The sequence below is a fragment of the Arvicola amphibius genome, chromosome 2 (genome assembly GCF_903992535.2).
Source record: "Arvicola amphibius chromosome 2, mArvAmp1.2, whole genome shotgun sequence".
Taxonomy (NCBI): Eukaryota; Metazoa; Chordata; class Mammalia; order Rodentia; family Cricetidae; genus Arvicola; species Arvicola amphibius.
The window spans coordinates 148,716,845-148,730,409 of record NC_052048.2 but is presented as its reverse complement, the minus strand read 5'-3'; the positions used below and the strand labels follow the sequence as shown (position 1 = coordinate 148,730,409).

Here is a 13,565-nt window from a genome sequence, read left to right as displayed (position 1 = left end):
ATGCGGTTCACAGACATACAAGCAGACAAAACACCAATACACGTAAAATAAAGCTTAAGCTTAATCCCAAGATATATTTAGCTAAGCACAAGTCTTTGAAGGAGAGTTATATTTGGGTGGCACGAATAGAGTAGAAATTCTCAATGCTGTCTCTTGATTTAGGAATCACACGTGATTGACTGTACTGCCTGCAGCTTAACTCAAGCAACAACATGGAAGCCAAAGGGGCCAAAGTTATCTCTTAAGAGGGCACTTACCCCACCCCCACATCCCACAGCTAATCTTAGCACCCTAGAGATTTTCCTCAGTTGAGAGGAGTAGCTGGAATGTATGTAAAAATGCACGGAATAAACCGTGCTGAGGAGAAGGTGACTTGAGGCTGCATTTCTTTGTCTCCCCTGAGCCCCAGTCACACGCAGCCTTGGCTGCAGTGGTGCAGCAGATCCACTCTGCACCCTGCACCGATGGGCTGCATGCCAGGCACAGTACCCGGGTGGGCTAAGTCTGACAAAATAGAAGAATGTGAACTTCAGGTCAGATCCCCACCACTCATTGCTCATCAGACTGGGGTCAGATTCTGTTTTCCTGAAGTTTGGTTCTTTACCTGTCAGAGTAGAAATAATAATACTTTTTTTGTAGGCCTGAGAGTAAAAGTAATTAATTAAAGGGTCTAGGTAGGCCTGGCTCCGAGCAGCAAGGACCAGTGAGCTTGAATGAACAGCTCTTATTTCATATCTTGAAACCATACAAGAGGGATCAACTGCAGTCACTTGTGATGAGCTGGGCTGTTTTTTGCTTTAAGAAGTAAAACGTGCAGAACATTTTAAATTTACTTATAAAGAAAGAAGAAACAACATCATAGTCAAAGAACTGTGGAAAAATAATGCCTCAGATCCCAGAGCAGCCAAGAAGTGGTCCTGTGCACTCTCCAAGCCCACTGGAGACTATTTTGAGAAAGAACATGAAATTTCATAGATCATTCGCCATCAAAATTATCGGATGGTTTTCAGCATTCATGGCATGAAATATGATTGTCCTCACCATGTGCGTGAGGAATACACGTGGAGATGGCTCGGGACCAACCAACAGATACATCTGGTTATTTGCGGAGGAGCCGGATGAGGGGACAGATGGTATGATCTGATGGCTGCCTGTTGATAACGTAAATCTAAATTGGAGATGAGACACAGTATCTTCTAATTCCTGGCTGATGACAATCCGAGTCACCAGAATGTAAGATGATAAGATGGAATGAGATGAAAAGGGACTAGAATGGACCAGCGCACGGGTCCTGATACCACCCTGAGCCTCTCGAGAGCCTGTGGCTCTCCTAACCTGTAGGGGCTGCTGCAGAGTCTGCTGACTTCTGTCACCTGTACTAGCAATGCTGCTGGGTTTGGAGCAATCAACCCTGATCTAATGAGCCTGTTAAGACTGACTTTTTCTCCCAGCACTTGGGAGGCAGAGGCAGGTGGATCTCAGTGAGTGCCAAGGCCAGCCTGGTCTACAGAGCGAGTTCCGGGACAGCCAAGGCTACACTGAAAAACCCTGTCTCAAAAAAACAAAACAAACAAACAGATCTGACCTTTTCTTATGAACTCAATAAAAAACTAATTTTTTAAAACAAAGTTTTATATATCCCAGGCTGACTTTGAACTCCATACATAGCTGAGAATGACCTCAACTCTTGTTTTGTTTTGAGACAGGGTATGGCTATGTAGCTCTGAAAGTCACACTATGTAGATGGGGCTGCCCTGGAACTCACAGAGATGCCTCTGCCTGTGCCTCCCAAATGCTGGGATTAAAGGCGTGGGCCACCATTTCTGGCATGACCTTGAACTTTTGATCCTCCTGTCTGTACCCCAGAGGGCAAGGATTACAGACGCAAGTGATCCAACTCAGTTTCTGCGGTGTTGGGCTCAGACACAGAGCTGTGCGCATGGCAGACCAGCCCTCTACCACCTGAGCTACAGCCCCCAAACATATACGTGTAAATGCAATTTCATCTTCTGACATTGATCTAGGTGGTGGTTTAAAGAGGTGGTTAGGGACGGCTGCTGGGTGAAGGTGCTTGGACAAGGGCAGTGACCTGGGTACCATCCCTAGAACCCACATAAAGATGAAAGGGGAGAGCTGTCTCCACGAGCTGTCCCCTACCTCCACACACATGGACCCTCCCAAATAATAAATACAAATGAAAAAAAACATTCTCGCCACCTACATTTGTGTTTTATGTAGATAAAGATTGCCCCCCCCCACAACACATTCCTGTTTTACTGCCGTTTCTAGCTCTTGCCACTATCTCAGAAACACTGAAAATGGACTTTGCCTCATTGAGTGGATCCATAGCCCGAACACTCCCTCTCTTTCAAGTCCCGTCACCGAGCTACCTGCTGACTCTGCACGCGGAGGCTGAGTTCCTAGACACACAAGGGCTGAAAGCCCTTTCTGTTTGCACTTCTGCCTCAGAGGAAAGCAATGGGTAAGTGTTTATGCTGGAGCTTTCTTCTCTCATCACACAGATGTCCTCCTCACCCAGGAGTCTGTGCCTGGTCACGTCAGCTGCCTGCGGACCTATCCCATGGTTGAACAGTCTGCGCCTCACACTTGGTGGGACACAGCCCTTTTCTCCAGTTGCCCATTTGGAAAGTTGAATAGGCAGGCGGGTGGTGTGCAAACAGCCACATTGACAGCCGTGTGCCCGGGCAGTCGGAAGGACGGTATTCTGGAGCTGCTGAGATCAGGCTGTACAAGGCTGACACGTGCTTACTTCTGGAGCGCTAGGCACAGCCTCCTCGGGGTACGCCACAGCTGTGCTCAAGCACATCCAACACAATTAGCAGAAGTTATTTCTATAGCTCATGCCTCCATCCTCCACAGGCGAGCGGCACTAATCTATCCCAGTGAGGTTGTGAAATGCTGGAAGTGCTGGGGGCCAATCCGGCTTGTTCCTTCCAAATCCCACCCTGGAGCTTGTGAGGTCTTAAAAGGGTGGAGCCTTAATCCAATTTAGCATTTACTAGTGGGGCCTGGATTAGACAATCAGGGGTGGAAAACCCTGATTAAATCTTGCTGGCTTTACATGAGAGAAGGACTACGGGCCAGGGTCTAGCACGGTTGGGGGAGTGCTTGCCTAGCATGCATGAGCCCTGGTTTGGAGACCAGACATGGCGTGGGTTTTATGTCCAGCACGGCAGAAAACAAGGTGTGGTGGAACGCTTCTGTAATCCCAGTATTTGGGTGGTGGAGGCAGGGGGATCAAGGACATTAGTTTGGGAAAATGAGATCCCGTAGGAGAAGGGAGAAAGAAGATGAGGGAGGTGGGGGAAGGAAAGGGGAGGAAGAGGCACCAGAGAACACACATGTGTCCTATGCCACCCTAAGGACTCTGCCAAGAAGGCCACCATCAGATGCATCCCCCTTGACCCTGGATCAGAATGCTGGGCCATTTCTGTTAAGATTCAGTTGGTCTTGTGTTAGTAGCAACAGAAAAACAGACCATTAGTTGCTAAAATTCCACAGCCTAAGGTGGGATCTCCCCAAGCTGAACTTTAGTTGCTAGACATTAAAAACGGGGAATGACCAAGTCCAGTCCAACTCTAAGAATAAGAATAGCTAAGGAAATCCCCGTCTTCCATTCATCCATCTATCTATGCATATATCCATCCATCCATCCATCCACCCATCTACCTATTCATCCATCCATCTTACTGGTGTGCTGCATAGGAATAGTAACCGGTTGAGTAATTTAAACAAGGTCTTATTCAGTATTGAGTATTGACCAAACTCGACAAAATAGAGGCTTTTAACAAGAACTTTCTCCTGATAACCAAGGAGGATTAGAGCATTCAGTGTGGTGATGACAACTGCCAACCGATTCTTAGGAGGCTAGGATGTGGGACTGTGAGTCAGAGACCAGTCTGGAGCACACAGTTAAACTTTAGCTATCAATAAATAGGTAGATATATATTAAGGTGATATGCTAAACAGTCTTTAGGAGGCTGTACACTGTTCTATTCTCTGTATCTCTGACGAAAGGACAACATATATCAGGTGGCAAGACATCACAGTGCAGAACTACATCTGCCTGGAGGTTCTGGTTTTATTCTCTAAGCATTTTTTTCTCTGCCATCAAGCAAAATTTACATTTTTAAAAACTGTGGTAAAATAGAGCATGGGACTAGCCATTAAAAATTTCAAGTGCACAAACAGTGGTGGTCACACTGTGTGCCAACATCTCCAGAACTCTGTCCATAAGAAAGGGAAATGCTGTGGTGGTCACACTGTGTGCCAACACCTCCAGAAACTACCCTAGGAGAGCAGTGCTGATACTGAAATAGAGAAATGAGCCTCAAAGTACAGTCTATAGAAAGCAAGAAAGTTTATTAATTTATTCATGTGTGTAAGTTTTTTGTTATTTATTCTTTATGTATGAGTTTTTGCCTGCATATATGTCTGGGCACCATGTGTGCAATACCTGTGGAAGCCACAAGAAGGCATTGGATTATTTGGAGCTGGAGTTAGATGGGGTTGTGAGTTGGCACATGGGTGCTGGGACTAGAACCCATGTCCTCTGGAAGAACAGCAAAAGCTCTTAACCACCGAGACATCTCTCCAGCTCTCCTTCCCCCACATCAAAACAGGGTCTTGCTATGCAACCTAGCCTTGGCCTGGAACTCTTGATCCTTCTGTGTTAGCTGTAGAGTGCTAAGATTTTCAGGTGTGGGCTCAGAATGTTATTTTTATTCTTAGTCTATTACAAATTATTATTATTTGGTATGTGTGTATGTGCTTGTGTGTGTGTGTGTGTGTGTGTGTGTGTGTGTACTTATGCGTGTGGGTGTGTATGCACCTTGGCACTCCTATGGATGTCAGAGCATAACTTGTGGGAGCCATTTCTCTCCTTCCACCCCGTGGGTCCAGGGACTGAACTCTGTTCATTTGGCTCAGTGGCAGTACCTGCATCTACTGGGTCCTCTTGCCCGCCCTCAGAATGGTATTTTTTAAAAGAATGAAACAACTCTCCAGAGGCTTCTAACATAAATACTCTTAAACACAAAGAAAGCAAAGGAATCGCTCCATCCCAACCATGAGAACGGAGAAACCGCTCCAGTGTCTGAAAGAGCAGAGGCAAGCGGGCCTGCAGTGGACTCCCGCTACAGGGTGCATCCAGGAGGCCTGTGGCAGAGAAGGAAATCCCAGATGGAGATTTTCCCAAAAGACTTTCTATAGAGTCACCTGCCTTCATTTCCAACCTGCATAAACCCTCGCTCTCTCCTGCAGTTATGCCTAAGCAGGGCAGCACGGCCCTCAGGACCCCACACAGCAATGTATTAGGGTCCCCTGCCAAGTATTAGAAAGAGGAAAATATGGGTTACAAGGCCACCTCTTGTAGCCAGTGGGGGGAGGTTGGGTGGTCACTCATTAACTAGGAATGCCTGAGTGCCCAGGGCACGGCAGAGAAGGCCTGTCCTGAACTTTTCCACCGCCGCCGCCGCGGCTCATTTCCACAGCGTCATTAAGGCAACACTCTGAATACCAGTGTTACGGTTTGTCTCGCTGTTGTACCAACGGCATTTCACCGGCTCCGGCTAATGCTTTCCTAGGTGCTGGGAGTGAGGCGACAGCCCTAGTTCTGAGCTGGAGGAATTCTCATCTAGATGCAAATTGAGGCAAGCCGTCCATGGGGCATGAGTGGGCAGGAGCAATTTTTCCACCATTTAACGTTCAGCCCCAGCCCTCACCCCCAACCCCGGTGCATTTCCACACAAATATGTTGGCAAAGAGGTCTCCCTTCTTAGAATTTAATTGTTTCCTTGTCCACTGTTCTCTGATCCCTATGATCTAATCTGAGGTAAAATACTTATGGTTCCCCCCACAACGTCTACTTCACCTCAGACTTAAAGATGTTGGCCCCTGATATCTTGGATATTCCAAAGGAATTAAAAAAAAAAAAAAACCCGAACCATTTCCTTGCCCAATGAAACATTCTGTCCTAGAGGGAGAAGGGAGGTCTGGAAGCTAGGGAAACCTGTGGGGCTGAAGAAGCTCCTGAAGTTACAAGAGTCACAGGACCCCTCCTAAAGTTATACAATCAGGAAATTTGCTTCTTCTGAAGTTGCCCGTTGAGGGATGCAGTTTTCTTGAGTCATGTCCATGCTAGTGACCTTCAGTGATGTGGTTGCCTTGAGTCACCCATGAGCCTCTGAGTAACCTCAATAAACTCAACAGTTTACTAAGCTAGACTTGGGTGGGGTGGCCTCTTTGGTCTTTGATGGTCACCCTGTCTATAGTGAAGAGATGCTTGTTAACGTCTCCCCAGGAAAAGTCGCTCAACGGTGCCCAGTCGCGCTTGCCTTTCCCCTAATGTACTTCTGGGAGAACTGGGTGACAATGTCACGTACCCTTTTGTGCCCCCTCCTCCCACATGCTACCCAACTGGGCAGCACCTAGCCCAGCCGACCTCATCACGTAATGATTTTTAAATGAATTTTTTCCTCTAAGAAGGTGCCTTCCCTCCGTGCAGCATACGCCTGTCCCGTGGCAGCTTCCTTCATGAGTTATAGCGTGTGCACATATACACATCTGGGTAGATGTGGAGACCCAAGGCTGATATCCGGAGATCTCCTCGATTGCCTTCCATGTTATCTGAGGCAGAGTCTACCAATTGAATTCAAAGCTTGCCCGTACAACTAGTCTAGCTAGCCAGCTTGCCCTGGGGAACCCATCTCAGCCTTCTGAGTGCTGGAATTACACGTGGGTCCCCACATCTACCTAGCATCTGTGTGTTCTGGGGGTCCACACTCTGGTCCTCGCGCCTGCCTTTCAAGTGTTTTACCCACTGAATCATGTCCCTAGTCCCTAGAGAAGTCCTTTTGCTGGAGGCAGGTGTAGCCCACTCACCTGTGTTGGCTACCTCTCTATCCCTACGACAAAACACCTGAGATCACTGGCTTATAACGGCTTTGGCTCACAGTTTGGGAGGTTCTGGTGTGCGGCTGGTTGGCTCCATGTCCTGAGTCCCTGGCAAGGCAGCTCATCACGACAGGAGCAAGCAGCAGAGTCACACCACTGACGCTGTAAGCCAGGGGAGGAGGCAGAGAAAAGAGGCTGGGCCCTGCTAGTCCCTTCAAATGAAGGCTCCCAGTGCCCTCAGCACCTTCTTGCAAGGCTCCATCTTTAAAGGCTGTGCTACCTAACAACAACTCCATTCTGGGGACCAAGCCTTTGAACACAGTGGATTCTGAGTGACATCCTGCATTTAAACAGTACCTCTTCTTTAAAAACCACACAAGATAAGACAATGACAAGTTGACAATGACATCTGTGTCCCTGCCTTCAAATGGGCCCATTCCTACTGGAGGACGTGCAAATCCCTTCCCTCCTCCCGAACCTTGTTACTACTCAATCTCCTTTACCAGTTTTGAAGTGACTTGTGTTCTTTTATAGTGCTCTGGGGGAGAAGAGTCACAGGCTTCGAATCCTAGCTGTATAGACCACGTACTGGCTCCCCAGTACCATGCGCAGTCAGACTACCAGATCTCCTGGCAGGCAGGACTAGCGGCCAAGCCCACAGCGCCCTGTGCTGGGCCTGGTTTCACAGCAAAGCTTGCCTACTTGTCTCCTGTATTTCTGGGGACCAGGTTTACTGTGCCCTTTGTACTGGGCTTTCTCACAATTAATCATGCAGCCATATAAAATCTGGCATGGATCTGCTAAGGCTTAGCCAACTTCTGAAGAAAGGTCACAGGGAAATCCCACAGGCTTTGCAAGGCTGTGGATCTAGCGTGAGATGACACAGGGAAGAGGTGAGGGGGTGAGCGTGTGCCAATCAAACTTCATAAAACGAAGTGAAGGGCCAGATGTCAGGGGACAGGGTGGGCCAAGCCCTGAATTAGATATCCGATCAGAGAGGATGAGTCACCCTGAGGTGGAGAGGGAAGATTCCAGTGTTTGTCTTCAAAGGGTGTAAACCATGCTAAGAACCTGGCTGTGAAGCCCAGTGCTGTGATTTAAATCTTGGCATCAGCATTTGCTAGCAGCTGAGCCCTTAGATGAGTATTGCTGGTGATTATCTTACCAGGCCCTTGTCACAGTCTGAGGCAAGCACTACATCTCCTCTAGCCGTGGCACAGGCTGAAGGGATTGCAAGCACAGGACCTGTAAGGGCCGTTCTTCAGCTCGTTAACAGGCCTGGCCACCCTCATCACTACAGAAATATCTTTCCTTGTCTTCCCCTGGCTCACCCTCACGTCTCTTCACACCGATCCTGGAACACAGCAGCCCACATTCCCGGCCCGAGCTCTGCCATCTCGCGCTCTCTCAGTAACCCTGCCATCTGGCTTCCACCCCTGGCTCGGACTATGATCCTTCCTTCCTTCCTTCCTTCCTTCCTTGCTTCCTTCCTTCCTCCTCCTCTTTTCTGTCTCCTTCTGTTCCCTTCTATTCTCTCCTTTCCCATCTTTCTCCCACTTCTTCTTTCTTTCATTTGATTAAAAAATTATTGCACTTTTTTATGGGCTTTGTTATGGCATTTTCATACTTATTTTTGGTTAGGCTTCTCCCTGACTCCCTAGACTCTGGACCTGCCCCCCGCTGGCCTCCTCCCCACCCTTTTCCCTGGATATCATGCGTATCCTATTTTCCTTTCCTTTCTCCATCCATCGCCAACCTCCCTTGAATACTTCTTTCCCTCTTGTGATTGTTTCATATCACACACACACACACACACACTCACACACACCCCTACCTACCTGTATCCCACCACTCAGAGACAGGGAAGAGGAGAAGGGAGGGAGGTGAGAAAAGAGAGGAGACAGAGAGGGAGGAAGAGACAGAGACAGAGAGAGATCTAAGATCTAGTATATCCTTGGCACTCAGCCCTGAAGAAAATAATACACAAGGCTCTTGAAGGCCTGTCATTGCTCATGGAAATGGGTGGAGCTCTTTTCTTGGGCTCCGCCTTCTTTTCTGTTTCTGGACAGTGCAGGGACCCAGAAAGAACGCAGCCTCAGATCCTCTTCTAGTAGCCGGGAGGAAAGCTGTTCCCTGACTGGCCTGTCACAGTGACACTTGCAGAAGCTCCATCTCTGTGACCCTCTCAGAAGCTCCTGCTTCTTGACCCAATGTCAGTCCCCCTGCACTATTTTTAAAATGGCTAATCTGTAGTGTGGAATGAGCGACAGAAATGTTAGTTTGTCATCTCTGGACAGACACATTCAAGGCAAGTCCTTATTAGGTCGTCGCTGGGTATCTGAAGTAGTAGACGGGAATATAAAACCACAGTAGTGCACACAAAAACTTCTCAATGTCATGTGATTTGAAATATTTATAGATTTTTAGAGTGCTGTTCTTTGAAAATTAAAAAACAGTGTAGGGCAGCGGATGTGACTCGTTTGGTAGAGAGCTTGTCACGCATGCACAGAGCCCTGGGTTTGATCTTGAGCACCAGAGAGCAGACCCACAATCCTAGCACTTAGGGGTATTAACAGGAGGATCAGAAGTTCAAGGTCACCCCCAGTCACACAGTTTGGGGTCAGTCTAAGATATATGAGACCTTGTCTGAGAAAGTTTGTAACTGGAACATGTTTGCATGCATTTATGGGCACAGGATGATGGCTTGCCACAGGTAAGCAGTATGTAATGAGCAAACCACCATGAAGAGCTTTTCGGTCGTAAGAAGAATAGCACAAAATAAAAGCCTGTGTGGAGAAGGCACAGTCCATACAGTGCTTGTTGTGTTAGGACACGGGTTTGAGTTCAACCCCCGGCACCCACATAGAAACCAAAGCCTTTATAACCTCAGCTCTAGGGAGGCAGAGACAAGAGGATAGCCAAGGCTTGTTGGCCATCCACTCTAGCTGAATAAGAGAGCCACAGATTTGGTGAGACACTTTGTCTCAAAATATAAGGTGACTGGTCAGGGTCCTCCCCAATATTCCAGGCTAGGTAAACTAGAGATCTTACCAATGAAGTTGACCGATGCGCTTTGTTTTTTTTAAAGATTATCTTTTGCTCTACTGTTCTGTGAGACAGAGCCTATGAAGCGATTAGTAAGGTTAGAAGAGGGGGCTTGGAATGTGGCTAGATGCACACTTAGAATTCACAAGCCTGTCAGCCAAGTCCCCGGCCCTGAAAGGGAAGTTGGATGAGCTCATGGGGTAGTCCTAACAAGAAGTGGGGGGGGGGCGCTGGATATGAGGGACGCAAGCAGGTGAAGAGGCTTTGGGTCAAGGTGGGAGGCCTCCAAGAGACCACACCCTCCAGTTCCTTGATGCTGGACTCTGTGTTAATCAGCTTTGTGCCGCCACAGCAGGACACCTGGCACAAGCTGCTGTTGAATTAGAGAAGTATACTTTGGCTCTCAGTTCTGGAGATCCAAGTTCCCAGGGCAGAGTTCAATTTCCTCTGGGACCATATCATGACTTAGGGCCTTCCCTCCCCTCCCCTCTTTCTAATACTTAATGATACTCATACCCCAAACTCTGCTTGCAGGGATTCTGAGTCAAGACAGCCCCAAAGTAAAATTCCAAGATCAAGGGTGTAGCTTAGCACTGGAGTGCTTGCTTAGCAGCAGCAGAGGGATGTGTGTGTGTGTGTGTGTGTGTGTGTGTGTGTGTGTGTGTGTGTGCGCGCGCGCGCGCGCTTGTGAATATGGGCACACTTTAATGGTCAACTTGACATAACCTAGAGTCACCTGGGAAAGGTTTCAGTGAGGGATTGTATACACTGGGTTGGCTTGTGTCTTAATTAAGTTCCCTGGCATGGGACGCGTCATCGCCACGGGCAGCACCACTCTGCAGGCAATGGAGCAAGCACAGGAGCATCTCTGGACCCCACATCAAGCTGCTGGAGAGAGTCCATACCTATCATCACTTCTTTACTTCCCATCCCCACTCCAGGCCATGACTTTGGCCCTTGGCCATACAGGGATCCAGGCAGTGTTGCCCAGGTCATGGTGAAGTGGGGGTGATGTAACTGCCGCTGTTAGGCAGGTAAGGATGACCTTGAACTTCTGGTCCTCTTGTCTCCACCTCTCAAATACTGGGATTGTAAGAACCCTCCACCAAGTCTGGTTTCTGTGGTGCTGGAGCCTGAACACCGGGCTTCCTGCATTCAGGACAAGCTCTTTACCCACTGAACCACATGGCCAGCCTGCATTTGTTCGCTGAATCAAGAAATGATTTCAATAAGTGCTGTCACTAAAGACAAATATTCACCCCCGTTCCTTTCCAACTGTAGAATAAAATTCATGGGTGCTGACTTTACAAAAAATGATCCCTGTTTATGGAAAGAGTCTCTCTTCCACAGAGCAGAGATAAATTATGTTGAAATATTTTTAGGGCCCAGAAATCTTTAAGCAGCTCGTATTTATTCTTGAAGATTTTGCCAGTAGAAAAATTAACAAAATCAGTCAAGCTCTTAAAGAGCAGCCCATAAATTAAAGACATCTGACAAAATCCAATTATAAAGGGACAAATTTTGTATGACTTCAAACACCACCTGCTCCACTGTGGCTGCAGAGGCTGCAGACCCTCTGGCTGCACTGGGCTGGGGGCAGCCCTCCCAGGGTGACATTTATAGGTGGTTAGGTGTGCTAAAGGCAAGGAGCCAGTGGGAACATCCTTTTCCAATTTTTTGTTTGTGATATATGCATGTACATGTGTGTTACGATGAGTGTGTGCACCTTGTGTGTGAGCATGCATGTGGAGGCCAGAAGTGACCATCAGATGGACTCTTCTGTGTTTCTCTACCTTGTATTTTGGGACAGGGTCACTTTACTAAACTTGAGGCTTACCTCAAGTTAGTTAATTCAGTTAGACTGGAGGGCCAGCAATCTCCAGCAGTCTGTCTGTCCCCGCTCTGACCTCAGAACTGGGGTTACAGATTTGTTCGACTGCACCCCGCTTTTGCATTGGTGCAGAGATCTGAATTTGAGTCCTCATGTTTGTGTGGCATGTACTTAGCCACGTCCCCAGCCCTTCCTTTCCACTCCCAGAGACAATCATTTCAAAACACTGGAGGCCCGGGACAGCCAGCCTGGTTTTCTGAAGCTCTAAGTGCATGAGTACCATGGGCAGGATTATTCTTTTGCTGTGTGAGGCACACACATTACAGGTCTCAGCAGAGGACAGTTGTAAACACGCAGTTCCGTGAGATAAATGCATCCACACTGTCGTGGATCCGCCCATCTCCCAGACTGTTCCATCTTCCCAAAGGGAAACTTCTACTAAAAATACCCCCAGTCCTGGTGCGAAGGTCCAGTGGGTAACGGCAATCGCTGCCATGCCAGAGGACCTGAGTTTGATTGCCGAGATCCACGTGGTGGAAGAAGAGAGACTGAAAAATGTCTTCTGACCTCTCTGTACAAATGCTGTGACACACACTACACCCCCCCCCCAAATAAACGAAAAGTAATTTAAGAAGATGCCACTCTGTCCCCCTAGTCCCTGGAAAGCCACCACTCCACTTTCTGTCTCTACGACGACGAGCATAGGGACCTTCTGTAAACAGACCATGCAGTACTTGCCCTTTGGTGTCTGGATTATCTCACTCAGCGTGACAACCTTGGGCTTATCCCTGTTAATAGCAAGTGTCTGTCTGCCACACAGCTATAGCCAGTCACGGCTCATTTTCTTTTCTAGAAGGTTTTCTTCTGCTGCTCCGCTTATTTAAGCTCACACCATCACTCCAGGCTCGGCTCAGCTGGTACTGTGTCAGCTCCAGCCATTATCCCAGCCATCGACTTTCCACGCTGACTTAGCTGTTTGCCGAGTACTACTTAACACACTGCCAGCAAGTGTGTAAGCTCTGGAGGGCAGAGACAATGCCTGGCAGCTTAACTCTGGCCATGCACATTAACACTGACAAGCCCCCTTTAATAAAGCCCTGCTTGAATGAATGGAGGGGCAATCATGGTATGTACTCCGCTTGGCAAACACATTCCCCCTCAAAGGTATCAACTGGTATGGGTTCAACAGCATCTCTTGAGAAGATATGCTGATGTTTTAAGTGTAATGCCCACGAATGGGACTTTTAGTTGAAAATAAGGCCTTTGTGGATGTCACTACATCCACATGAAGCCATTGGGATGGACTCTTATCCAGGATGATTATTGTCCTAAGAAGAGGGGCACTGTGGCACAAGCAGACACACAGAGGGAAGGTGGCTTAGGGGATAGAGTGAGAGCCTAGAAAAATCCAGGCTGCTCAATGCTGGGAGAGAAAGGAGGCATTTGGAAGCCTGGAGGAAGCGAGGCCTCACCCAAACATCAGCTTTGAACTTTAGCTTCAGAACGGCGGGGAAATGCGACGTGCTGTTTCAAGCCTCCAGTGTGTGGGATACTTGGCTCTTTTCTGCACAGGTTCTGCACCTGCAGGTTTAATAGACTGCAGACTGGGAATATCGGAAGCAGGACTATCTCTGCACTGGCTATGCATGCTTTGTAAGGACTGTCTACACGATGCAATAGACTGACCATGATGTCTTCCAAAGATGGTTTAAAAATCTACAGGGGACGTGCCTAGGCACCATGTCAAAACCATGCCATTTTATAAACAGGATTA

At 48.0% G+C, this 13,565-nt stretch overlaps 1 protein-coding gene across 6 annotated transcripts in view; it reads right to left on the bottom strand.

Moving 5' to 3' along the window:
- Positions 1 to 13,565, bottom strand: part of Prkag2 (protein kinase AMP-activated non-catalytic subunit gamma 2) — a 267,184-nt gene that overhangs the window by 81,967 nt on the left and 171,652 nt on the right. The gene's annotated exons all lie outside the window — the stretch shown is intronic.